The sequence below is a fragment of the Amblyraja radiata genome, chromosome 31 (genome assembly GCF_010909765.2).
Source record: "Amblyraja radiata isolate CabotCenter1 chromosome 31, sAmbRad1.1.pri, whole genome shotgun sequence".
Lineage (NCBI taxonomy): Eukaryota > Metazoa > Chordata > Chondrichthyes > Rajiformes > Rajidae > Amblyraja > Amblyraja radiata.
In genome coordinates, this window is record NC_045986.1 from 13,697,090 (window position 1) to 13,721,565 (window position 24,476).

The following is a 24,476-nucleotide window of genomic DNA, read 5'->3' on the forward strand; positions in this document are numbered from 1 at the left end:
TACATTATCCCACTTTCTCATTCAACTCACGGCACACATTAGGGGCAATTTTACAGAGGCCAATTAACATACAACCCTCACATCTTTGGGATGTGGGCGGGAACCAGAGTAGCCAGAAGAAATCCGGGCGGTGACAGGGAGAAAATGTGAACTCCACATAGACAACACCCGAGGTCAGGATCGTACAAGGGTCTTTGGCGCTGTGAGGCAGCAGCTCTACCGGCTGTGGCACTGTGTTGCTCAATTACATTAAACATAGAAAACAGGTGCAGGAGGAGGCCATTCGAGCCAGCACCGCCATTCATTGTGATCATGGCTGATCGTCCCCTATCAATAACCCGTGCCTGCCTTCTCCCCATATCCCTTGACTCCACTGGCCCCATGAGCTCTATCTAACGCTCTCTTAAATCCATCCAGTGACTTGGCCTCCACTGCCCTCTGTGGCAGGGAATTCCATAAATTCACAACTCTCTGGGTGAAAAAGTTTTTTCTCATCTCAGTCTTAAATGACCTCCCCTTTATTCTAAGATCATTCTAAGATTATTCTAAACCAATCTCGTCTGTCTGCCAATGGTCCACGCCCCTTTATTCTGTACTTGTTCTCATTGCTGTTGCGCTATTCCACCACCTCTCCTGCATCTGCACCAGTCCAGCACGTACTTAGCTGTACAGCAGAATGCAATGGGATCCTGGGTTCAAGTTCTGGCATGAGACGCTGCCCTCACTCATCCTGACACTGTGTGTGATCCTCTTCGTCATGGCAGGACCACATCAAAGATAATCGCTCGTAAACCATTGCTGGGAGGTACCTTCTTTAATGGGCAAAGACCCAGGCATGTAAACCGCAATCGCTAAGTTTTTCTTAGTACTCCGATGCTTCTATGCCGAGTTAGATTCTGTCTGTGGGCACAGGTAATCATGTTTAGCTGTTTTTCTCTGGTGATAGACCAAAATGCTGGAGAAACTCAGCGGGTGAGGCAGCATCTATGGAGCGAAGGAAATAGGCAACGTTTCGTCCCGAAACGTTGCCTATTTCCTTCGCTCCATAGATGCTGCCTCACCCGCTGAGTTTCTCCAGCATTTTTGTCTACTTTCGATTTCCAGCATCTGCAGTTCCTTCTTAATCATATCTCTGGCGATAATTTGCTTTAATTTTACCAAACAAAAGCTTGACTTGAAATTAGAAATAAAAGATAGAATGTTTGAAAATTCCAGCAGGTCCGGCAGCATCAGTGGAGTAAGAACTGAATTAATGTTTCCTGTGGATTGGAGTTCTGGTGGAAGTCTATCGGCCTGGTTTTAGTTGCCGTGGTAATGTAGGAAGACAAATAGTTTTGGAGTGGCCGATGATCTACTCCTTGTGCCTGGTGCTAGCCAGCTTCGCAATAGTTAAATGTCTTTAACTGTTAATTAATTAAACTAGTCGCAAGGCCTCAAAGCCTGGGTCCTGCTGCAGGGCCTTGACCCAAAACATTGACACTTCATAGAACAGTACAGGAACATTTGGCCCACAATGTCTGTGCCGAACATGATGCCAGGTTAAACTAACCTCCTCTCCCCGCACGTGATCCATAACCCTCCATTCCCTGCATATCTCTGTGCCTGTCTAAAACCCTCTTTTAAGCCCTGTCCCATGGTACGAGTTCATTCCAAGAGCTCTCCCGAGTTTGCCCTGATTCGAACTCTGAGATTTACGGTAATGGCCACTCGTCGGTACTCGGGGCTCACGTGGACATTTTACAACGTTGAAAAATCCTCACGAGTCTTCCCGTGCGTACCTGCTGTTAGCGAGTCTTCCCGAGTACCTGCTGTTAGCGTTACGAGCCACTAAGAGACGTCCCCAAGCTCCGACGTACCCGCTACGTTCATTCTCCGTGCTTACCACGGGTTTGATTTTTTTTTAAACTCGGGAGAGCTCTTGGAATGAACTCGTACAGTGGGACAGGGCTTTGAGTCTAAAACAAACTTAACAGCTTCTTCTGAAGTTGCCCCAGCCTGAAATGTCACCTATCCACTTTCTCCAGAGATGCTGCTTGTCCCACTGAGTTACTCCAGCATTTTATACCTATACGTGTGCAGAACCAAGATAACTTCATCCAAGGTACACAAACATGCAGCAGCATCTATGGAGTGAAGGAAATAGGCAACGTTTCGAGCCGAAACCCTTCTTCAGACATCCAAGCACTGAAACCCTTAAACATCCAAGCACTGACTGGAAACTGAACCTAGGATTTGGCCCATAAAATTCTCGGAGGGTATCTCAAACTACTAGGGTAGGTTAGTGAGGCTAAAGTCAGATTATCAGTGGACAATCCGAGCCATCTCTGGAACAGATTCATCACTTGTAAATATTTCACACCTGCCAGGTCCCATTTGATATGCCTTTTAAACGGCTTAGGTTTCACTTTAAAAAGTAATGGAAAATTGGCTGAAATGTTGCAAGTGTTATCAAATTGAGTGCTGATATGAGAAGGAAAATCTAATCCCTCTTTGCGCCGTTTGTTGCCTGATGTGTGCTATTTTAACCCTGGCATTTCTTTTAAGTTTCCAGTCAAAGAGAAATCGCTCCATTAAAATAGTTGTCAAACAGCCCCTGATTATATTAGCTGATTAAAGCTAAGTGCCAAGTGATAGTGGCCGAGTTAGAGAGTCTCCTTGTTTTACACTAGTAAGATAGTCTTGAACAGGAGACATCTCTGCAAAATAGAAGGGGCCAGTCACTCAAACCTTCAATGTCTGGAAACCACTTCTCAGAGAGAGAGAGAGAGAGAGAGAGAGAGAGAGAGAGAGAGAATTCCTGGAATTCTTTGCCCCCTGATGATGGGTCATTAAATATATGTAAAGTGTTTAAAAGATTGAGTAATTGGGATGATGGAGAAATGTTACAGAAGAGGAACAGTTTAGAGGGATATGGGCCAAATGCAGGCAGGTGGGACTAAAGTAGATGGGGCATTGTGGTCGGCATGGGCGAGTTGGGCTGAGTGGCCTTTTATTGTGCTGTATGACTAATTCTAAAAGGAGTTGAGAGCAGCACAGATCAGTCATGATCATACGGATGTTTGAAGGGCTGACTGACCACCTTCTGCTCCTGAGGTGAGAAAAACGTTTTCACCCAGAGAGTTGTGAATTTGTGGAATTCTCTGCCTCCGAAAGCAGTGGAGGCCGATTCACTGGATGCATTTAAAAGAGGGTTAGATAGAGCTCTTGGGGCTAGCGGAATCAAGGGACATGGGGAGAAGGCAGGAATGGGGTACTGAATGTGGATGATCAGCCATGATCACATTGAATGGCGGTGCTGGCTCAAATGGCCCACTGCTGTAGGAGGGGGGGGGGGGGGGGGTAGATGGTAGAACACCTCCGCTCAGTCTGCCTAAACCTACCTAATCTCCCAGTTGCTAAAACACTTTAATTCCCCCCTCCCTTCCCATACTATCCTTTCTGTCCTGGGCCTCCTCCACTGCCAGAGTGAGGCCCAGCGCAAATTGGATGAACAGCTCATATTTCACTTGGGCAGCTTACAACCAAGCAGTATGAATGTTGACCTCTAACTTCAAGTAACCCTTGCTTTTCCTCTCTCCACCCCTCCCCCTTCCTAGTTCTCCAACCAGTCTAACTGTCCCCCTGATTAAATGTTATCTTTGTATGCTTTGTTGTCACCTTCTCCGAGCTAACAATGATCTTCCTTGACCTTCGTCTCCTTGATGTCTTGTTTTCACACCTTACCCTTCCCTTATCTCTGTCTTCCTCTCCCCTGACTCTCAGTCTGAAGAAGGATCTCGACCCAAAACGTCACCCATTCCTTCTATCCAGAGATGCTGCCTGCCCCGCTGAGTTACTCCAGCATTTTGTCTCCATCTTAGGTGTCAGTGTAGTTGGGGATGGTTTTCCAGATCCGTAACTGCCTTGTGTTTTGCCTGATAGCTGAGTTATCATAATGATGCCATGTGTTAGTTTCCCAAACAGGACTCTGCTTCACTGAAACATTATGAATGAGTGTGAATGATTTGTATCTCTGCCTGTCACTGCTGCATAGTGAAATGGATTTATATTCGGGTGGGGGGGGGGGGGAAGACAACCTGTTCTACTTGTGATGGGCTGTCATCTTCAGCAGGATATGTCTTCTAATGAGAGTGTGCGCCAAGCCGCCTGTTGCTACTAAAGCAGGCTCATGGAATAATATAGAGATACAAGGGAATGCAGATGCTGTTTCACAAACAAAGACACAAAGTGCTGGAGTAATACAGCGGAGATAAGCAAAAAATAACTCAGCGGGACAGACAGCATCTCTGAATATAACTCAATGGGTGACGTCTATCTTTGGTGTAAGCCAGCACCTGCAGTTCCTTCCTACACATATGGAGTAACACAGCAGGTCATGCAGCATCTCTGGAGAACATCGTAGGTGACCTCTCGGATTGAGACCATTAACCCCGTCTCAAACATCGCCCCTTCATGTTTTCCCAGAGATGCCGCCTGACCTGCTGTGTTACTCCGTATGTGGAGGAAGGAACTACAGATGCTGGTTTACACTGAAGATAGACACAAAATGCTGGAGTAACACAGCGGGACCGGCAGCATCTCTGGAGAGAAGGAATGTGTGGCGTTTCGGATCGGGACCCTTCTTTGGGAATGGATCTGCCAGCTCCGCCTGGGCTGGAGATCCGGAGTCCCGGCCACAGTTGGTCCGCGGAAGAGTCCCGGTGAGGTCAACCCGTTGAGTTACTCCAGCACTTTGCGTCTTTTGCCGTGGAACAATATTATATTTCTGAAGAATGCGTAGATTTCACATTGTCTGAATGCTTCAGCCTTCAATAAAATCTGCTGCAATTTCACATCTCCCTTCTCTCAGGCAGTGAGTTGGCTACTTGCTGGGACAGGGCTGTGAGGCTGTGATTGCCTCATCTCCTGGGAATGTGCCCATCTTTAACAAGCTTCAACTTTGCCAATGCATCTTTCAAGTGGGTGCCAGATGCTGCTTGCTAATACTAATGGATAGAACAATGTGCCTAATTGTGTACGTTAGAAACTCAATATGAGCATATATTACTTTCCGGCAACTCTTTTCAATCTCCCCTCTTCTTCTGGGGGTGCTTTTTTTTTTAATAGCCTAGTTTCATCAAGGGTGGCATAGTGGCGCAGCAGTAGAGTAGCTGCCTTACAGCGCCTGAGACCCGAGTTCGATCCCGACCACGGGTACTGTGTATGGGGTTTGTACGTTCTCCCAGTGACCGCATGGGTTTTCTCCGAGACCTTCCATTTCCTACCGCACTCTAAAGACGTACTGGTTTTTGTAGGTTAATTCGCTGGGTATAAATGTAAGTTGTGCCCAGTGTGTGTAGAATAGTGTTAATGTGCGGGTCGATGCGGACTCGGTGGGCCAAAGGCCCTATCTTCACGCTGGATCTCTAAACCAGACTAGTCTTAAACTAATGGTCCATGCTTGATACCAGAGACTAGACCCAGATTATGGCCAGCTATGATGGAGAAAGAGGAACTTTGGCTTGCCATTTCCTCTAATATATATTGAACACCTGCCTCCCATGGCAGCTGCTTCCACACCTTCTAGCAGGCTCACCTTTACCATGGCTACATTGGACACCAGATGATGATGCCTTTCTGTGCCAACAGTGATTGAACTTGAGAATGATTTCACTGGTTGCAAAGTGCTTTAGGGTGTTGTTTAGCTTCTATAGAAATTAACCTCTCTCTTGCTGTGTCGTGTACAGGGTGTTTGTTGGTGAGACGTGATCTGGAGTATGTGTACAATTCTGATCTCCTCGTGTTTAGTTTAGAGATACAGAGGGCCCTTTGGCCCACTGAGTCCACACTGACCAGTGATCCCCGCTCACTCACACTAACCTACACACAGTAAAAACAACAACAATTTTTTTTAAATACCAAGCCTATTAACCTACAAACCTGTACATCTTTGGAGTGTGAGAGGAAACTGAAGATCTCAGAGAAAACCCACGCAGAAGTTGGAAATGTTTTTTTTTTTTTTGCGTTTAGAAGAATGTTGGGTCCTTATTGAAACCGGATTCTTAGTGGGCACAACAGGGTAAACACATGGAACTGCAAATACAAGTAAAACACAAAGTGCTGTAGAAACTCTCTGGGTCCAGCAGCTTCTGTGAAGAGAATGAACAGGCGTTACAGGTCGGGACCCTTTCAAGTGCATTGTAATGTTAACTCTATCAATGTCAGTATCTTTACATGGGTAGCATGAGGAAGGGGAATATAAACTGGCCGCTTTATAACAATACTATCCTCATCATGAAGCAAAAATATTGCTGAGGACCCAATTTAAAAGAAAATACACTTGTCAATTGAACTGAATTGCATCTGGTGCAATGTATTCTGTGTTTTGGATTGAAACACTGGGTGTATGCAACCCCCCTGATGTCACACTCAAACACTGACATCAACTACCTTTTTGCCTTTCTTTCTTTCATTTGTTCTATATCACTCTCTATATCACTGTCTATTTCTCTCCTTTCCCTCTCCCCTGACTCTGTCTGAAGAAGGGACTCGACCCGAAACGTCACCTATTCCTTTCCTCCAGAGATGCTGCCTGACCCTCGAGCCTTTTGTGTCAATCAACTAATTCGATCATGGCTTCTAAACAATTTACTGAACAACCTCTGAATGCAAGAAAATCACCCTAGTAGCTTCACTGGGAAGAGGAAACAGACAGCAGGAAATGGCAGAAGAACCAGGAACAGCTTCTTCTCCATTGTTGTTAGACTACTGAACGTTCCTCTCGTATGCTCAGGGTATAGTCACGATCTTCCAACCAACCTCATTGCGACCCCTTGCACTTTTTCCAATATCTGCATTTTCTCTGTTCATGATAACACGATAACTCTACGATATTTGGTATTTTTCTCTTGGCACTACCTGTTGTCCTGGTGTGTTTGTGTCTTGACTGCATTAATGTCTGGTATGGACAGGAACGACCTTACATCCTGTCAAGTTTGAAGAAGGGCCTTGACCCGAAATGCCACCCATTCCTTCACTGCAGAGATACTGCCTGTCCCGCTGAGTTACTGCAGCATTTTGCGTCCGTCTTTGGTGTAAACTGGCATCTGCAGTTCCTTCCTACACGTCCATTTACTCACCTATTTGTGACTCTATTAATCCACTGAACCCTCTGCCCATTTTGTCAGAATATAACAATACTTGTATAAAAGAGTTTATGAATATCCCTCTGCTCCGCTGCCAATTTCATGCCCTGTTGAAGATCAGGAATTTAGAAATGGGCTCCGCTCCAAATGTTTCCCTTGCGATACCAAGGATTGGGTGAATTTCCTGCTGATCCTCGTGCTTAATTGGATGGAAGGTCTGCTTGTTTTACCTCTGTCTCTGTGCAAATCCTTAAGTCGGAGTCATCTTTCTAACTCCCCCTCTGAACTCCAACCGTTGGGAGTTTATCCCACAAAGACCAGACAACGTTGTCCTACTTAAGCATAGGGTTTCTGAGACCGCAGCTGTAAACATTGATTGAGAAATGAATACAGTTATGGTTATTGTATTACCCAACTTTTGTGTGGATTTCAAATATACAGCATGATCACCCACATGAATAGTGAAAGGCCTGGATAGAGTGAATATGGAAAGGATGTTTCCACTCATGAGAGATTCTAGGACAAGAGCCCCATGCCTCAGAATTAAAGGACATACCTTTAGAAGGGAGTTGAGGAGGACTATTTAGTCAGAGGGTGGTGAATCTGTGGAAGTCCTCACCACAGATGGCTGTGGAGGCCAGATCAATGGATATTTTTATGGTGGAGATTGATAGATTCTTGATTAGTATGGATGCCAGGGGTTACGGGGAGAAGGCAGGAGAATGAGGTTGCGAGGGAAGGATGGATCAACCATGATTGATGGGCCGAATGGCCTAATTCTGCTCCTAGGCCTTATGAACCCACAACAGGCCATTTCAGTACTTCAAGATTTAGTGTCACTGCTGATTGATAAATCCTGAAATAATTTTTTTTCTCCCTCTGCAACTTGAGCATTAATAATGAGACCTCGGATGTGAATGTGACAACTAACTCTGATTGTAGGCGCTGGGGATGGTAACATGAACAGGATGAATGACCAGAGTCTTTCTCCCAGGGTTTGGGGAATCAAGAACTAGAGAGCATGGGATTCAGGTGAGTGGGACAAGGGTAGGGGATGGCAATATTGCAAGAGTCGAGGTGGGAAGAGGTGTTGTCCAAATCACTGTGGAGTTGCTGGGTTTACAGCCAAAACCCTTTTTTTTTTCCCCTCTCCCCCTCTCTTCCTTTTGCCCACCTGGGTGTATTTCTCCCACTAATCTGTCCCTTCCCCCATATCCTTTCCTGTGGTCTCACAATGAATGCCTCTTCCTATCTCACATCCTTTTGTTCATCTCCAGTCTTTGTCCACCCATCTGCCAAATGCTGTCGCCCCTCAACCCCCCCCCCCCCCTCACTTGTATCCAGCTAGCCAACAATGGACCATTGTGGGCTCCACCTTTTCTTGATCATTGTTACTTTTTGAATATCTTTTGTTCACTTATTCCTTATTATCTCTCTATATCACAGACTATATCTCTTTCCCTTTCCCCGGACTCTCAGTCTGAAGAAGGGTCATATATTATTTTCTCCAGAGATGTTGCCCGATCCGGTGAGTTACTCCTGCACAGTGACCTTTTTTGTAAACAAACATCTGTTTGTATAATCAATCGTTCTCAGTTGAGGTTGGCGTTGTGTAGAGCTCAAGAGCTTGGCTGTTGCTGGAAAGATGCTGTTCCTCGAACCCAAGGCGGACGCAAAATGTTGGAGTAACTCAACGGGTCAGGCAGCATCTCTGGAGAAAAGTAGTAGGTGATGTTTCGGGTCGAGACCTTTCTTCAAAATAAGAGTCGGGTGAAAAGGGAATGAGAGTTAAAGCCGGTACTTAAGACAAATGAATGGAAGATTTGCAGAAAGCAACGATAATCCGCGAGATGTGGAGCCAACAATGGTTCATTGTTGGCTGTGGGATAGGTAATGAGTTAATACAGACAGTGCAGGGCATGGTTTTCCGACTTGTGGACCATCTTCCCGATGGTGAGTGTGATGTGGGTCTTTGCTCATGTTAGCTGCCTTTTTGAGATAGCGCCTCTTGTAGATCCCTTCGATGGCGGGGAGGTCAGTGTCTGTGATGGACAGGGCACTGTCTACTGCTCCCTGTAATCTCCTTTGTTCCTGGGTGTTCAAGTTACTGAATAAGACTGATACAACCACTCAATATATCTGTACACCTGTAGACTGGCTGGGCAACAATTGGCTGATTTGGTTTAAGGAGTATCCCGTGCAATCCAGAGATGACTTTGAGAAGAAATATGATTTATTTTCTAAAAATATACTTATTCATAATATCCACAGAAATAAAATCAGGCCATTATTATCATTCATCCTAAGAAGCAGTTCAGTGCATTCACTTCCCATAAATCAATTTCACTAATATTGCATACTTAGTATACTTGAGGCTGTTAAAACAGGCTCAGCAATTTGGTTTAGTTTAGAGATACAGCATAGAAACAGGCCCTTCGGCCCATCAAGTCACTGCCACCCACAATCGCCAGTAGACTGGTTTAATCCTACACTCTAGGGACAATTTCCACACAAGACAAACCCACACGTCTTTGGAATGTGGGAGGAAGCCGGAGCACCCGGAGGAGACCCACGTGGTCACAGGGGAGAACGTACAAACAGACAGCACCCATGGTCAGGATAGAAGCTAGTGCTGTAAGGCAGCAGCTCTACCTCTGTGCCCCTGTGCCTCCAGTGGTTTAGTATCCAGTGGTGGAAGGAACCAAGACGGTGGTCTTTCCCGTTAGAGACCTTGCATTGGCTACGCTGAGCTTCAGTGCGTCCCTCAGCATGTTCTCCGACACCCTGGATTGTGCCCCATCACCAGCATTCCCTCCTGGGCATATCCGTATTTAGGACCAAGTGTGAGAGGTGCTGAGGAAATCTAATATGCCTTCCTGCCCTCCGCGATGTTGTAGATTTGAATTAGTGAGTTGTCTGTCTGCAGTGTGGTGAGCTTCAGCACAATGTATTCTGCTGGAAGCCAAGCTGGGCAGACTCGGTAGCTGTCAGATTGTTACATTCAGCCCTCAGCACTATAATATTGCTGGTTCCAGATATACCTCTGTTCAGCTGCCAAAAAAAGACGACTTTCACAGCTGGCAACTGTAAAATGTTAACATTTCAAGGACATTCCGACCCCTGTTCTCTTTCTCTCCTTGCTTTTTGCCTTTGTTTAGAGATGGAGCGCGGAAACTGGCCCTTCGGCCCACCGAGTCCGTGCCGGCCAGCAATCCCTGCATATTAACACTATCCCACACACTAGAGACAATTTTTACATTTACTAAGCCAATTTGTCGACAAACCTGTACATCTTTGGCGTGTGGGAGGAAACTTCAGATCTCGGAGAAAACCCACTCGGTGACGGGGAGAATGTACAAATTCCGTACTTGTAGTTGGGATCGAAGCCGGTTCTCCGGCGCTGTAAGGCAGAAACTCTACCGCTGCTCCACTGTCTTTCTTTTGTCTATTGGTCCTGTTCTTATCCCTTTTGGTATCATCCTTACCCCCCTGTGACGTTTTACACAATATTCCTCTGCTTTACGCTACACAGTACACCGCTAGTCTTCGCCCCACAGTTCATCCAAGTGCCTGAGGTTTCCTGTCATAAGCACGTTTTTTTTCCCCCTCAACACTGAGGGATCAATGTTGTATATCTTGAGCTTTGTATCCCACAGAAACGTCACATCTACTTCAGCAATTCCAGCTGTACCATAACTCTCTCTTCTCCCCTCTCCCATCGGGCATGAGGTACAGAAGTGTGAAAATGCACACCTCCAGATTCAGGGACAGTTTCTTCCCAGCTGTTATCAGGCAACTGAATTGTCCTCTCATCAGCTAGAGCAGGGGTCCCAACCTTTTTCATCCCATTTACTCCCTGGCAACTTTTCGAAAGTAAATTTACCTCCACCCTGTTTTGTTCAGTAATTTGAGTTTACACTTCTGCCATAATTTACCCCCTGGGGGTAAATATACTCCGGGTTGGGAACCCTTGAGCTAGAGTGTGGTCCTGACCTCCCATCTACCTCATTGGAGACCTTTGAACAATTTTTCATCGGACATTACCTTGCACTAAATGTTGTACCCTCTATCTGTGCACTGTAGACAGCTTGGTAGGAATCGTGTATTGTCTTTGACTGGATAACACACGAACAGGAGCGTTTCACTGTACACGTGACAGTACTAAGCTAAACTTCCCCAAGCGAGAGATACAGCATGGCAATAGACCTTTCACCTCAGCACGTCCATGTACCCATTTTCATATGAATTCTACCCTAGCACAGCTTAGTCTTCCCACCTTCCCATTAGATCCTCCCAGATGCTCCCACTTGCAGTGAATTTATAGTGGCCAATTAATCTACTTTGGTACATGGATAGGGTAGCTTTAGAGGGATATGGACCAAGAGCAGGCAGCTGGGACTAGTGTGGAATGGGCATGTTGGTCGGCGTGGGCAAGTTGGGGCCCAATGGCCTGTTTTTACGTTGTATCACTCTATCACTCTACAAAGGATGAAACTACAGCATCCAGAGGAAACCCATTCTATGCCAGAGATAGAGAGAACAGGCAAACTCCACAAATGCAGCGTGCAAGGTCAGGATTGAGCCTGGGTTACTGGTGTCGGAAGGAACTGCAGATGCTGGTTTAAACCGAAGATGGACACAAAACTGGAGTAACTCAACAAGACAGGCAGCATCTCTGGAGAGAAGGAATGGGTGACTTTTCGGGTCTGAAGAAGGGCGTCGACTGGAAACGTCACCCATTCCTTCTCGCCAGAGTTGCTGCCTGTCCCGCTGGGTAGCTGGTGCAGCAGTAGCTGTGCCACTGTGTGATCCTGAATCCTGCAGTCAGTTCTAAATCTCGGAACCACCCACCCCCTGCCCCTAATGCCCCTGTCCCACTTAGGAAACCTGAATGGAAACCTCTGGAGACTTTGCGCCCCACCCAAGGTTTCCGTGCGGTTCCCGGAGGTTTTTGTCAGTCTCCCTACCTGCTTCCACTACCTGCAACCTCCGGGAACCGCACGGAAACCTTGGGTGGGGCGCAAAGTCTCCAGAGGTTTCCGTTCAGGTATCCTAAGTAGGACAGGGGCATTAGGAAGACGCAGCATTTCAAGAAGTTGTCTCATCACCACCTTCTCACAAGGACAGCTGGGGGAGGGCTCTAAATGTTGGTTTTGCAATCCCAAAACTGAAGAGTAAAACGCAGAATGCTGGAGTAACTCAGCGGGTCAGGTAGCATCTGTGGAAGGATCCTATATCTTTCCGGATGCTGGACCTGCTGAGTTTTGCTCAGTTTAGAGATTAGTTTAATTTATAGATACAGAGTGGTCCGTGACGACCAGTGATCACCCCGAACACTAACGCTAGTCCTACGCACACTAGGCACACAATTATGCCAAGCCAATTAGCATATCAACCTGTACGTATTGGAGTTACTCCAGCACTTTGTTTTTCACTCAAGATTCCAGCATCTGCAGTTCCTTGATTCTCTCTGGATTATAAAGAGTTGTTTCTGCAGCATGAGGCTACCTTTCGGATGATAGAAACGGGGCAAAGAAACCACAATGGGGATTTGTTAGCACGTTGCCTGGGATGTCTTCGGGACCCGAACTCAGTCCATTTAATGCATTCATGAAATGGCCTGATTCTCAGGGTTTTGTGTGTTGCACCTATTCACAATCTTGGGTGAGGTTCAACATGACAGCAAAACAAAGGTGGCTGTGTGTTCGCAGTGTAAGGAGTAAATCTGGTGCATCTGAAAGTTTGCATTACCACTCCTGCCACTGGCAGCCGTGTTGCATGGAAGAAATATGCGTGCTCTACCGTCTCATCTTTAGAGATGAAGTTCATAAAAAATGTCATAAAAATCAGGAGAGTAAGGATCAAGAGAAGAGACGCTGCTGAAGTAACTGGGTGAACAAGTGAAATGTTTCTGGTCAAAGATAGACACAAAGTGCTGGAGCAACTCAGCGGGTCAGGCAGCATCTCTGGAGAAACGGACTGGGTGACATTTCGGCTCAAGACCCTTCTTCAGACTGAGAGTCAGGGGGAAAGAGAAACTAGAGATATAGACGGCATATAGAAGAAATGAATGAATGATATGGAAAAAACTGATCAAGGAAAGGTGGAGCCCACAATGGTCAATTGTTGGCTGTGGGGTAGGTGATAACGAGTTATACAGACAGTGAAACTCAGCGGAACGACAGTGAAACTGGTACCCTGTCTGAGGTGGGGGAGGGTCGGAGAGAGGGGGGGGGGGGGGGGGGTGCAGGGGTTACTTGAAGTTAGAGAAATCAATATTCATACCGCTGGGTTGTAAGCTGCCCAAGTGAAATATGAGGTGTTGTTCCTCAGATTTGCTTTTGGCTTCACTCTGACAGTGGATGAGGCCCAGGACAGAAAGGTCAGTGTGGGAATGGGAGGGGGAGTTGATGTGTCAGGCAACCGGGAGATCATGTAGACCAAGGCAGACTGAGTGAAGGTTTCCGGTCGTTGATCACCATCCAGAGAACCTTGCTGGAAAATTGCATTAAAAATGTTGCCTGGTTGACCTTGGATGGTGTGTGTGGAATGATGTTAGATTTAGGTTTCTTACTGTCACTTGTACTGAGGTACAGTGAAAAGCTTCATTTTGCCTGCTAGCCAATCAACATGACTACATTCAAGCAAAACGCTGGTACAATAGGTAGAGTAAAGGAAAAGATTGGAATGCCGTTCCCAGCATCGTAGTGTAGCAGTTCCAGAAACAAAGTCCAATGTCCGCAGCGGGGTTAGCGGTGAATTGGATAGTACCTCATCTTGTGGAAGGGCCGTTCAGCAGCCTGATACCAGAGGGAAAGAAGTTGTTTCTGAGTCTGATGGTGTGCGCTTTTATGCTTCTGTACCTTCTGCCCGATGGGAATGACTGGGGTGGGACAAGTCGTTGTTAATGTTGGCTGATTAACCCAAGGCAGCGTGAAGTGTGGATGGAGTCAATGGCTGGGAATCTGGTCTGTGTTCTGTATTGGGGCTACACCCCACAACTCCGCAATTTCTTGCAGTCTTGGGCAGAGCTGTTCTCAAACAAAGCGCAATGCAACCCGCCAGTCTGAAGAAGGGTCTCGACCCGAAATGTCACCTATTCCTTTTCTCCAGAGATGCTGCCTGTCCCGCTGAGTTACTCCAGCATTTTTGTGCCCACCGCCAGTCTGATGCAATTCTGTCAACATCGGTATATCATTGGAGACTGCCAGATTGTCGGTCTCCTGAGGAAGTAGAGGCATTAGAATTACCTCAGTTTGAAGCAGGGTCCTAACCGAAGCATCACCTATCCTTTTTCTCCTGAGATAGCATTCTACAGGTGCAGCATCGTCACGCCCGGAGCATTGGTGTAAACCTCTGGGTAGCAACCCTTCAACCAGACCACCCTGCACCATCTCCCCCCCCCCCCCACCCATGAACTTGAACCTTCTGACTCCGAGGCAAGAGAGCTACAAGTCAGCCACACCTGGAATCTGAGCATTTAGTTTGATCTTTGGTGTAAAGTGCCTAGTGTGGATGAGAAATCAACTGAGTGGTGCAATGAATTGAAAATGTGCTTAGTACAAATGAATAGGTGCTACATCTTTCAAGGTACACACCTAACAACGCACACGTACCCCGTGTACACAAGAGCTCCCAACTTCCTCTCCGCCATGAGCTCTAAGTCACCGTAAGGGAAGGGAAAAATTTGTCCATAGAACCTGGTCAGCAATGAAGTTTAATTTTAAGAATTTCGATCCGGAATCTCTTCCACTGAGGATCGATCTCCCATCAGTACTTCAGGAGTGTAGGAAGGAACTGCAGATGTTGAAGTTAGACACAAAATGCTGGGGTAACTCAGCGGGTCAGGCAGCATCTCTGGAGAAAAGGACTGGGTGACGTTTTGGATCGAGACTGTTCTTCAGGCTGAGAGTCAGGGGAGTACAGAATGAAGGGTACAGGAGACCCTGTCGTCTGAAGAAGGGTCTTGACCTGAAACGCCACCCATTCTTCCTCTCCAAAGACGCTGCCTGCCTGACCTTCATCAGTCTGAAGAAGGGTTTCGGCCCGAAACGTTACCTATTTCCTTCGCTCCATAGATGCTGCTGCACCCGCTGAGTTTCTCCAGCATTTTTGTGTACCTTCGATTTTCCAGCATCTGCAGTTCCTTCTTGAACACGCTGCCTGGCCCGCTGAGTTGCTCCAGCATTATGTATCTACCTTTGATTTAAACCAGCATCTGCAGTTCTTTCCTACACATCTGTAGTTCCTTCCTACACAGGATGCAGGAGGCATTGGTTCATGGACCTTTTACCCCGACTGAATTTTAAAGGGCCTCCAACTACATTTTTGCACAGATATTACAGTTATTAAATTACAGTAAATTTCTGAAGCTTTTTCTAATTATCTATTTATCTGTGTGTATTGGATTTATGGGCTGGTTGAGCTGCTCCAAGCCAGACTTACATTGTTTTGTTGTCGGTACATATGACAATTGAACACTCTTGATTTGACTCCCAGGCTCTGACCCCCAAGGTGTGAAATTCCAGGGTCAATTCAGAAATGTCAGCAAACTGTGAGGAGCCCAGAATCTTTGTTTCCCACAAACTTGACTGTCTACAACTTTGTTTCGTATTGGTTTGCAACTAAGTGTCAGAAAGACATCAAGGAGCGGGGGCGTTATCCACCTTGGGTGGAATTTTCCATGAAATCCGCGTTTAAACATAATAATTTGAAAATCAAGAAAAGGTTCTCCTTTTTATCACACCTTGAGGTTTTACAATGTTATACCAATTCCATTGATTCACCAATGTCATGGAGTGATACTGTTCTGCAGCAAGGAAGCAGGCCCTTCAGCCCATCCTGTCCCTGCCAATCAATTTGCATAACTAACTAGTCCCATTTGCCTTTGTTTGTCCTCGCTCCCTCCAAACCTTTCCCATCCATGTATTTCCCAAATGCCTTTTTAAACGTTGATCCACCTCCACCACTTCCTGTGGTGGCTTGTTCCACGTGCACCCGCACTAAAGTACAGTGAAAAGGTTTATTTTGCACGCTGCCCAAACAGATTAGATGTACATACGAGATAAATACAATCAAGTCAAACTCAAATACAATAGGGAAAAAGATAGATTGCAAAATAAAGTTCTCAGCATTGTGATACATAGTTCCATAGGCAAAGCACAATGTCCACAATGGGGTAGAGGTGAATCGGTCTGTTTATCCAAGTTTATGGGGGACTGTTCATAAGCCTGATAACAGAGGGGAAGAAGCTGTTCCTGATTCTAGGGGTGGGGGGGCTTCAGCATCTTCTGCCAGATGGGAGCAGAGCGAAGGAATGACCAGGATGGGATGGGATTTTGATTCTGTTGGCTATAGTTCAGTTTGCATCTCAACCTGAAGCAGGCAGGGGATTGAACGATGGAAGATCAACATGATGAACACACCCAAGCATGCTCTCCGATAAGAATAACAAATCCATAGTCATAGAGTCGCAGGACCATACAGAGAGGAAATAGGCCCAACTAACCTATGCCGACCAAGATGCCCCATCTGCGCTAGTTTCCCCCCCCCCCCTGCCTATGTTTAACCTGTATCCCTCTGAACTTTTGCTATCCAAGGACCTGTCCAAGTGTCATTTAAATATTGTTTTAGTACCTGCCTCAATTCTCTCCTCTAACACCTCGATCCATGTACCCACCTCCATCTGTGTGAAAGAAGTTGTGCCTCAGGTTCCCATTAAATCTTTCCCCTCTCACCTTAACCCTATGCCCTCCGGTTCTTGTCAAAACCAATGGGATCCCATTTATCTGGTTCCATTCTTAGCCAGAAGATCGTAGCAGTGACCTCCCCTTCTGCTGCTCAGGGGTTTGGTGGCTGTGTGCTGTGCCCCTTCTTTGATGACAGTAACTTGCAGACCATGCACTGCCACCAACGATGACAACACTGATGTTTATTACAGCAGCATGAATGGTGAGAAAATCTGCTCTGCTTGGAACAGGTCTCCCGCTCTCTCTTCTTGAATTTCAATCACGGGACAGTCAAGTTGCCTGGAACACATTTACCTCTGCGAAGCAGCCAAGATAATCAAGGACTTGTCCCATCCTGGTCATTCCTCCTTCCCTTTGCTCCCCTCTGGCAGAGGATACAGAAACTTAAAACTGTGCACCACCAGACTCGGGAACAGCTTCTTCCCCATTATCCTATGGCCCTTGCATTAGCTAGGGTGCTGTTTTATTCACCTCTACTCCGTTCAGGACATTGGGCTTTGTCTATGGAACGGATGGTGCTAAGATGCTGAGAACAGTGTTCTGGACACATAACGCTGGAGTAACTCAGCAGGTCAGGCAGCATCCATCTTCAGGTGTCTGAAGAAGGAACTCGACCTGAAACGTCACCTATTCCCATTTTCCAGAGATGTTGCCGAACCCGCTGAGTTACTCCAGCTTTTCGTGTCTATCTTTGGTTTAAACCAGCATTTGCGGTTGCTTCCTACACAATATTCTGCACTTAGTATCTTCTCCTTTGCTCTATTTATTGTACATGATTTTGAACCGATTGTATCTCTGTGTGGTATACCTGATTAGATCGCATGTAAAGCAAAGCTTTTCACTGTACCTCGCTACATATGACAATGACAAACCTAAACCTGGGCTGTAAAAGGAGAGCAGAGACATTGAGGTTTACGGAGGGAGTTTTCAGCTCTGGGTACTGGTGTGGGTGGGTGCCTGCGTTGGGAAGAGATGATGGGAAGGGAGGGGGGGGATCAGATCCTGGAATGAAGCCGAGATCTTTGTTGAGGCGAAGTACAAGCTGAGACGGCCCACACAGAACGATGTGTTAAACCATTGAACCTGAGGGAAATGCGATGTGCCATTTATAGCTGGGGCTCTTTATGGCTTCTGTACAAGAAAATTGGACTCTTCTCACTGCCTGTACATGGATAATACCCACAAGTCTTCATTTCAGAAATGCGGCCCTACAGCTTTTTTACTCTGTGTGTGCGTGTGTTTGAGTGATGAACAGTCCAGTGGCACGTAATGCTGGGGAGAAATGGGCTGGTTCAATACAGGACATAACGTGTTGCAGCGAAGCGGGGCAGGAGAGCTGCTTTGTGATTGTCGAGCGGCACCGCTGTCAGACATGTGGAATGAAATGTTTGACATACCAAAGAGGCTTTGGTTTATTGGGGCTCCAGTCAAGGTTTCGGGCACCAGCAAAAACCGCAGGAGAAATTCCGAGCTGGCTGAGAGATCAGCTCTTCTGACACCTGTAAATGTTGTGCCCTCGCCCCAAACCTTCCCACCCCCACCCCTCCCCACCTTCCCCCTTCCCTCAGTAACTGGCTGGCATGGATGGTAAATGCACCAGCAAGCACTGGTAACATAATTACAGGCGGGAGGATCTTTTTTTTCTGCTTTGTTGCCAAGCATTAGCTGATCTCGGTGACCTTCATAATCCCGTGGGAATGAACGCTGTGCTCTGCGGAATTGGCTGGGATCTCATTCTATTAGCAACCTCCATCTCTCTGGTAAGTAAGCTGTGTCCAAGTGAAATATTTATACCTTCAAATAGGTCAAAGGCACTTCACAGCTTTTGAAACCTTGACCATGATAAGGATAAACTTGGCAGCCATTTTGCCCGAGATGGGAACAGTGGACTGGACACTCACGTACATGGGACATGTTCACCCAGACTCTTAAACCTTAGTTTGAATGCACAATTGAAGTCACTAGTGTTCACTATAATAATTACAGTTGTGTAAGCCATGTAACGATAGTTGGGTAGAGAGTAATGATTGTAGCACTCCAGAAATTCATTAAACTAATGCAAAATCCAAAGCGATGCAGTAACTCCATGGGTTAGACAGCATCTTTGGAGGGATTTAAAAAAAAAAATCAGAATAATATATTTAAAAAGCAAAAACTGCCAAAACTTCTCTATACATTCAATTGTGTCACACTCTCTAGTCTTAGCACTTATCATTAAACAAAACACCTTGCTGTTCATGTGAGGAATGATCAGGTGATGTTTCGGGTCGGGACCTCTCTTCAGATTCATTGCAGTAAGGGGGAGAATGCAGGAACATAGGTGTGGCGAGACAAAGCCTGGCAAGTGATAGGTGGATACAGGTGATGGGGGTTTGTTTGGCCAAATTGGTGGAGTAAGTGACAAAGGAAAGAGTCGCACAGTGGTAGAATTGTTGCCTCACGGCGCCAGAGACTTGGGTTCGATCCTGGCTATGGGTGCTGTCTATACGGAGTTTGTACGTTCTCCCAGTGACTGCGAGAGTTTCCTTGTACCTTGTGGTCATCACTTCCGGAGAGTCCACCAGGAATTACACTGGAAGTTGGACAATTTATACTGGACAAGTTTTACATTTATCAAGCCAATTAACCCACAAAGCCAAGTTTCCACCGGGCGCTCCGGTCTCCTCCGACATTCCAAATGCGTGCAGGTTTGTAGGTTAATCAGCCTCTGTAATTTGTCCCGAGTGCATATGATGTGAAACCAGGATAACATCGAGCTAGTGTGCAAGTGGTCGTGGGTCGGCACAGATTCGGTGGGCCAAAGGGCCGGTTTCCATGCTGTATATCTCTGAAGTGGACTGAAAAGAGACAAAAGATGTCGGGTGAGGAGAAAAGAGGAGTGAAATGTAAAGCCAGAGGAAGGATTGAGGTAGAAGGGGATGGGTAGGGAGTGGGATGGTGGGAGAAAACCAGGGTTGAGGCACAAGAAAAGACAGGAGAGAAAGGGGGAGGGGGGAGGGGGGGAGGGCGTGTGTATTAAAAATGGGGACATTTAATGTTCATATCATAGAAACATAGAAATTAGGTGCAGGAGTAGGCCATTCGGCCCTTCGAGCCTGCACCGCCATTCAATATGATCATGGCTGATCATCCAACTCAGTATCCTGTACCTGCCTTCTCTCCATACCCCCTGATCCCTTTAGCCACAAGGGCCTCATCTAACTCCCTCTTAAATATAGTCAATGAACTGGCCTCAACTACCTTCTGTGGCAGAGAATTCCAGAGATTCACTGTGTGAAAAATGTTTTCCTCATCTCGGTCCTAAAAGATTTCCCCCTTATCCTTAAACTGTGACCCCTTGTTCTGGACTTCCCCAACATCGGGAACAATCTTCCTGCATCTAGCCTGTCCAACCCCTTAAGAATTTTATACGTTTCTATAAGATCCCCCCTCAATCTTCTAAATTCTAGCGAGTACAAACCGAGTCTATCCAGTCTTTCTTCATATGAAAGTCCTGACATCCCAGTAATCAGTCTGGTGAACCTTCTCTGTACTCCCTCTATGGCAAGAATGTCCTTCCTCAGATTAGGAGACCAAAACTGTACGCAATACTCCAGGTGTGGTCTCACCAGGACCCTGTACAACTGCAGTAGAACCTCCCTGCTCCTATACTCAAATCCTTTTGCTATGAATGCTAACATACCATTCACCTTCTTCACTGCCTGCCGCACCTGCATGCCTACTTTTAATGACTGGTGTACCATGACACCCAGGTCTCGTTGCATCTCCCCCTTTCCTAATCGGCCACCATTCAGATAATAGTCTAATATCATTGGATTGTAAGCTACCCATATTTAACTGATTGGAATTGATATTACAGCTACAGGAGTGCAAATTGAACTTGCCTCTTTTATTCAGTGCATCTTGGCCTATTGAAAACAAGACCAGAGGTTTAGCCAGTCAGCCACCATTCTGATGCAGCAATTATATTCAGAGTCAACTTGGTTTTCTGCTCTCTATGTCAGCCATGTGTCCAATGCTCATCTGTGTGTTAAATGACTTTGTGCAAGTTTTCAAACACTGTGTGGCTTTGAGCTGAAACTCGAAAGCGCAGTGCTTAGTTTAGATTAGAGATACAGTGTGGAAACAGGCCCTTCGGCCCACCGAGTCCATGCCGTCCAACGATCACCCATTCAATAGTTCTATCTCACACACTAGGGACAATTTAGCAGAGCCAATTAACCTACCAAACTGTGCATTTTTTTGGAGTGTGGGAGGAAACCGAAGATTTCGGGGGGGGGGGGGGGGGGGGGGGAACCTACGCGGCCCCAGGGAAAAACGTACAAGCTCCGTACAAACAGCACCCGTGGTCAGGATTGAACCTGGGTCTCTAGCGCTGTAAGGCAGCAACTCTACCACTGTGCCATCCCAATAGCTGGAGTGTTACTTCTGAGAGCTGCGGCTTAAAGAGGCTGATCTTTCAAGTGCAACCCAAGGTTGAGATAAAGGCTCTGGGCCTGAGGTTTTTCATCTTTACAAGCACTAATGCAGTCCACTGCCTCCTTTCAACTCCTGTAGTTTATCGTAAATAGTAAATCTTTGAACAGTTTGAAGAAGTGGAGGGAGGGGTGCGACCGGCAAAGATGAAGATAACATTCGTCGGGCACCGAGCTTGTGAATGAATTAGATCTATTGTGATACGGACTGGGAGTGAACCCCCTGGAGGCACAGTAACGTTGGCGAGAGGAGGGCAGGTGCGGTTGACAGATGAAATCAATGCTTTATTGAAGACACGAAGAACGAAAAGGTAGATTTTATTTTGAATGATTTCTGTCATCGTTTTGCATAGACTGAGCTGCTCGGACATTGCGGTGTATTTCCAGTGTCTGTACAACCCTACCCACAGCCCTAACTCAGCACTGAACCACAATGGACTTTGTTTGACACAAAACATCTCCTGTCCATTCCCTCCACAGATGCTGCCTGACCCAACGAGTTAGTTCAGTGTAGTTTATTGTCACGTGTACCGAGGTACAGTGAAATGTTTTTTTGTTTTTTTTTTGCGTGATCACCAGTCACCGGAAAGGCTATATATACATGATGTGTAGGGAAGAGCTGCAGATGGTGGTTTAAATCAAAGCTAGACACAAAATGCTGGAGTAACTCAGCGGGACAGGCAGCATCTCTGGAGAGAAGGAATGGGTGACGTTTCGGGTCGGGATCCCTCTTCTCGACTCGAAGCGTCACCCATTCCTTCTCTCCAGAGATGCTGCCTGTCCCGCTGAGTTACTCCAGCATTTTGTGCCTTCCCTCTATATACATGATTACACTCGAGCCATCCACAGTGTACTGATACATGATAAAGAGAATAACGTTTAGTGCAAGGTAAAGTCTGATTAAAAATAGTCCGAGAGTTTCCAATGAGGTAGATAGTAGTCCAGGACCTCTCTCTAGTTGATAGGATGGGTCAATTGCCTGATAGTAGCAGGGAAGAAGCTGTCTCTAAATCTGGAGGTATGCGTTTCACACTTCCATACCTCATGCCTGATGGGAGAGGGGAGAAAAGGGTGTGATTAAGGTGAGACGTATCCTTGTTTATGCTGGTGGCCTTGACCAGGCAGCGTGACGTGTAGATGTATTAAATGGAAAGGAGGTTGATTTGTGTGATGGTCTGGGCTGCATCCATAATTCTCTACAATTTCTTGCTGCCTTGGGTGGAACTGCTCCCAAACCAAGCTGTGATGCATCCCGATAAAATGCGTTCTACGGAGCAGAAGTTGGTGAGAGTTGTTGGGGACTTGCCGAACTTCCTAAGACAGTCCTGCACTTGATGATTTGCGCACGATCCCAGCATCTGCAGTTCCTTGTCTCTGCATTACAATGGTCGCTCTGTATACTTCGGCTTTTGTACTGTCATGGTTTAGTTTACTTAGAATTACAGGTCATTTATTGTATTATTTTTATTTTAGTTGTTACTGTTTTGATTTGATTTGATTCAATTTATTGTCATTGCACTTTTCAGTGCAATGAAATGGTTTAGCCTGCAGTCATAACATAGAATAAATAACAAACACTCAACACAGTTTAAAGTCCCAAAGTCATTGTCTCTTCCCTCCTTGCTCTCCCTCTGCGCTGAGGCAATCCAAGCCTCCGATGTTGTGACCCCGCCGGGTGATGGTTGGTAAGTCCCGCGGCTGAATCCGAGCTCCGCAAACGGGTCGGTTCAAACTCCGCGGCCTGGGGCGGTCGAAGCTGCCGAAGCTGCCGCCCTCCAGTCCAGCGGACGCAGCTGTAGTTGTGGGAGCTCCGGAAAACAGAACTCGAGCTCCCGATGATGTCGTCCACTGGCCCGCGGCCGAGCCATTTGAGGGCTGCACAGTGGCACAGTGGTAGAGATGCTGCCTCACAGCGCCAGAGACCAGGGTTCAATCCTGACTACGGGCGCTGTCTGTACAGAGTTTGTACCTTCCCCCTGTGACCACAAAGTATTTCTCCGCGTGCTCCAACATCCTCCCCTGTTCCAAAGACGTGCAGCTTTGTAGGTTAATTGTCTTCTATAAATTGTCCCTAGTGTGTTGGATAGAATATGTGATCGCTGGTCGGCGTTTCCATGCTGTATCTCTAAACTAATCTAACCAAGTCAAACTGGAGTACAATAGGTAGAGCAAAAGGGAAGATACTGAGTGCAAAATATAGTTCTCAGTATTGGAACATGCGTTCCAGTTCCAGAGACAAGTCCAATATCTGCAATGGATAGAGGTGATACAAGAAAATATCATTATAGAATTTAGATATGGTGCTAGTTAGAGGTTGAAAAAAGAAGTAAAAGAGCAGAGCGATTGTATCAGGTGGTAGTGGATCATCTCCTCTGGGAAGGTCGCCATGCTCCCATGCCATCTTGTTGGCATCTTCAATCAACTGCATTATTCATCCCATCATCAATGTTAGAGGGTCTACATATTCATATCAACGCTGTCACCTAAATGTAGGTCTGCCAGCTGCTGTGTGCAAGGTTCAAGGACATTCTCCAAATGTCTTGGAGAAAATGCAACATCGCCACCGATTCCCGGGATTCCCTTACCCACTACTGCTAAAAGGGGGAGTTTAGTTTAGCTTAGCTTAGAGATGCAGAGCGGAAACAGCCCTTCGGCTCGCCAAGTCCGCGTTGACCAGCGATCACCCTGTACACTAGCACTATCCTCCACTCTGGGGACAATTTACAATCGTTACTGAAGACAATTAATCTACAAGCCTGTACGTCTTTGGAATGTGGGAGGAAACCGAAGCACCCGGAGAAAACCCACGCGGTCACGGTGAGAATGTACAAACTCCGCACAGATAGTCAGGATCGAACCCGGGTCTCTATCTCTACTGCTGCACCACTGTGCCATCCCGGGTGGGCATGGAGGACCTTAAATCCTTGCATTGAGGTGCACAAAGTGGAACATGGATGGTGGAGTACATGCCCTACAATTCAACATGTCCACTCGCCCATCTACGGTGCAGAGTTCGTGTGTCCCACTTTAGCCTTGTCAATCGCTTCATAACCCGCAGTGCTAGAGCGGAAACAAGTCGAGCCTAACCCCAAAGAGCGGTCTGAGAGAGAGCGCAGTAAATGCTGGTT

The 24,476-nt window shown here is 46.5% G+C and overlaps 1 protein-coding gene and 1 long non-coding RNA gene across 6 annotated transcripts in view; both read left to right on the forward strand.

The window, feature by feature from the left end:
* agrn (agrin) overlaps positions 1-24,476 on the forward strand; it is a 481,438-nt gene that overhangs the window by 23,030 nt on the left and 433,932 nt on the right. The window lies entirely within an intron of this gene.
* Positions 7,045-19,801, forward strand: LOC116990655. Its single transcript, XR_004416593.1, has 2 exons — positions 7,045-7,104; positions 19,395-19,801. It is a non-coding gene; the product is annotated as an uncharacterized LOC116990655 (long non-coding RNA).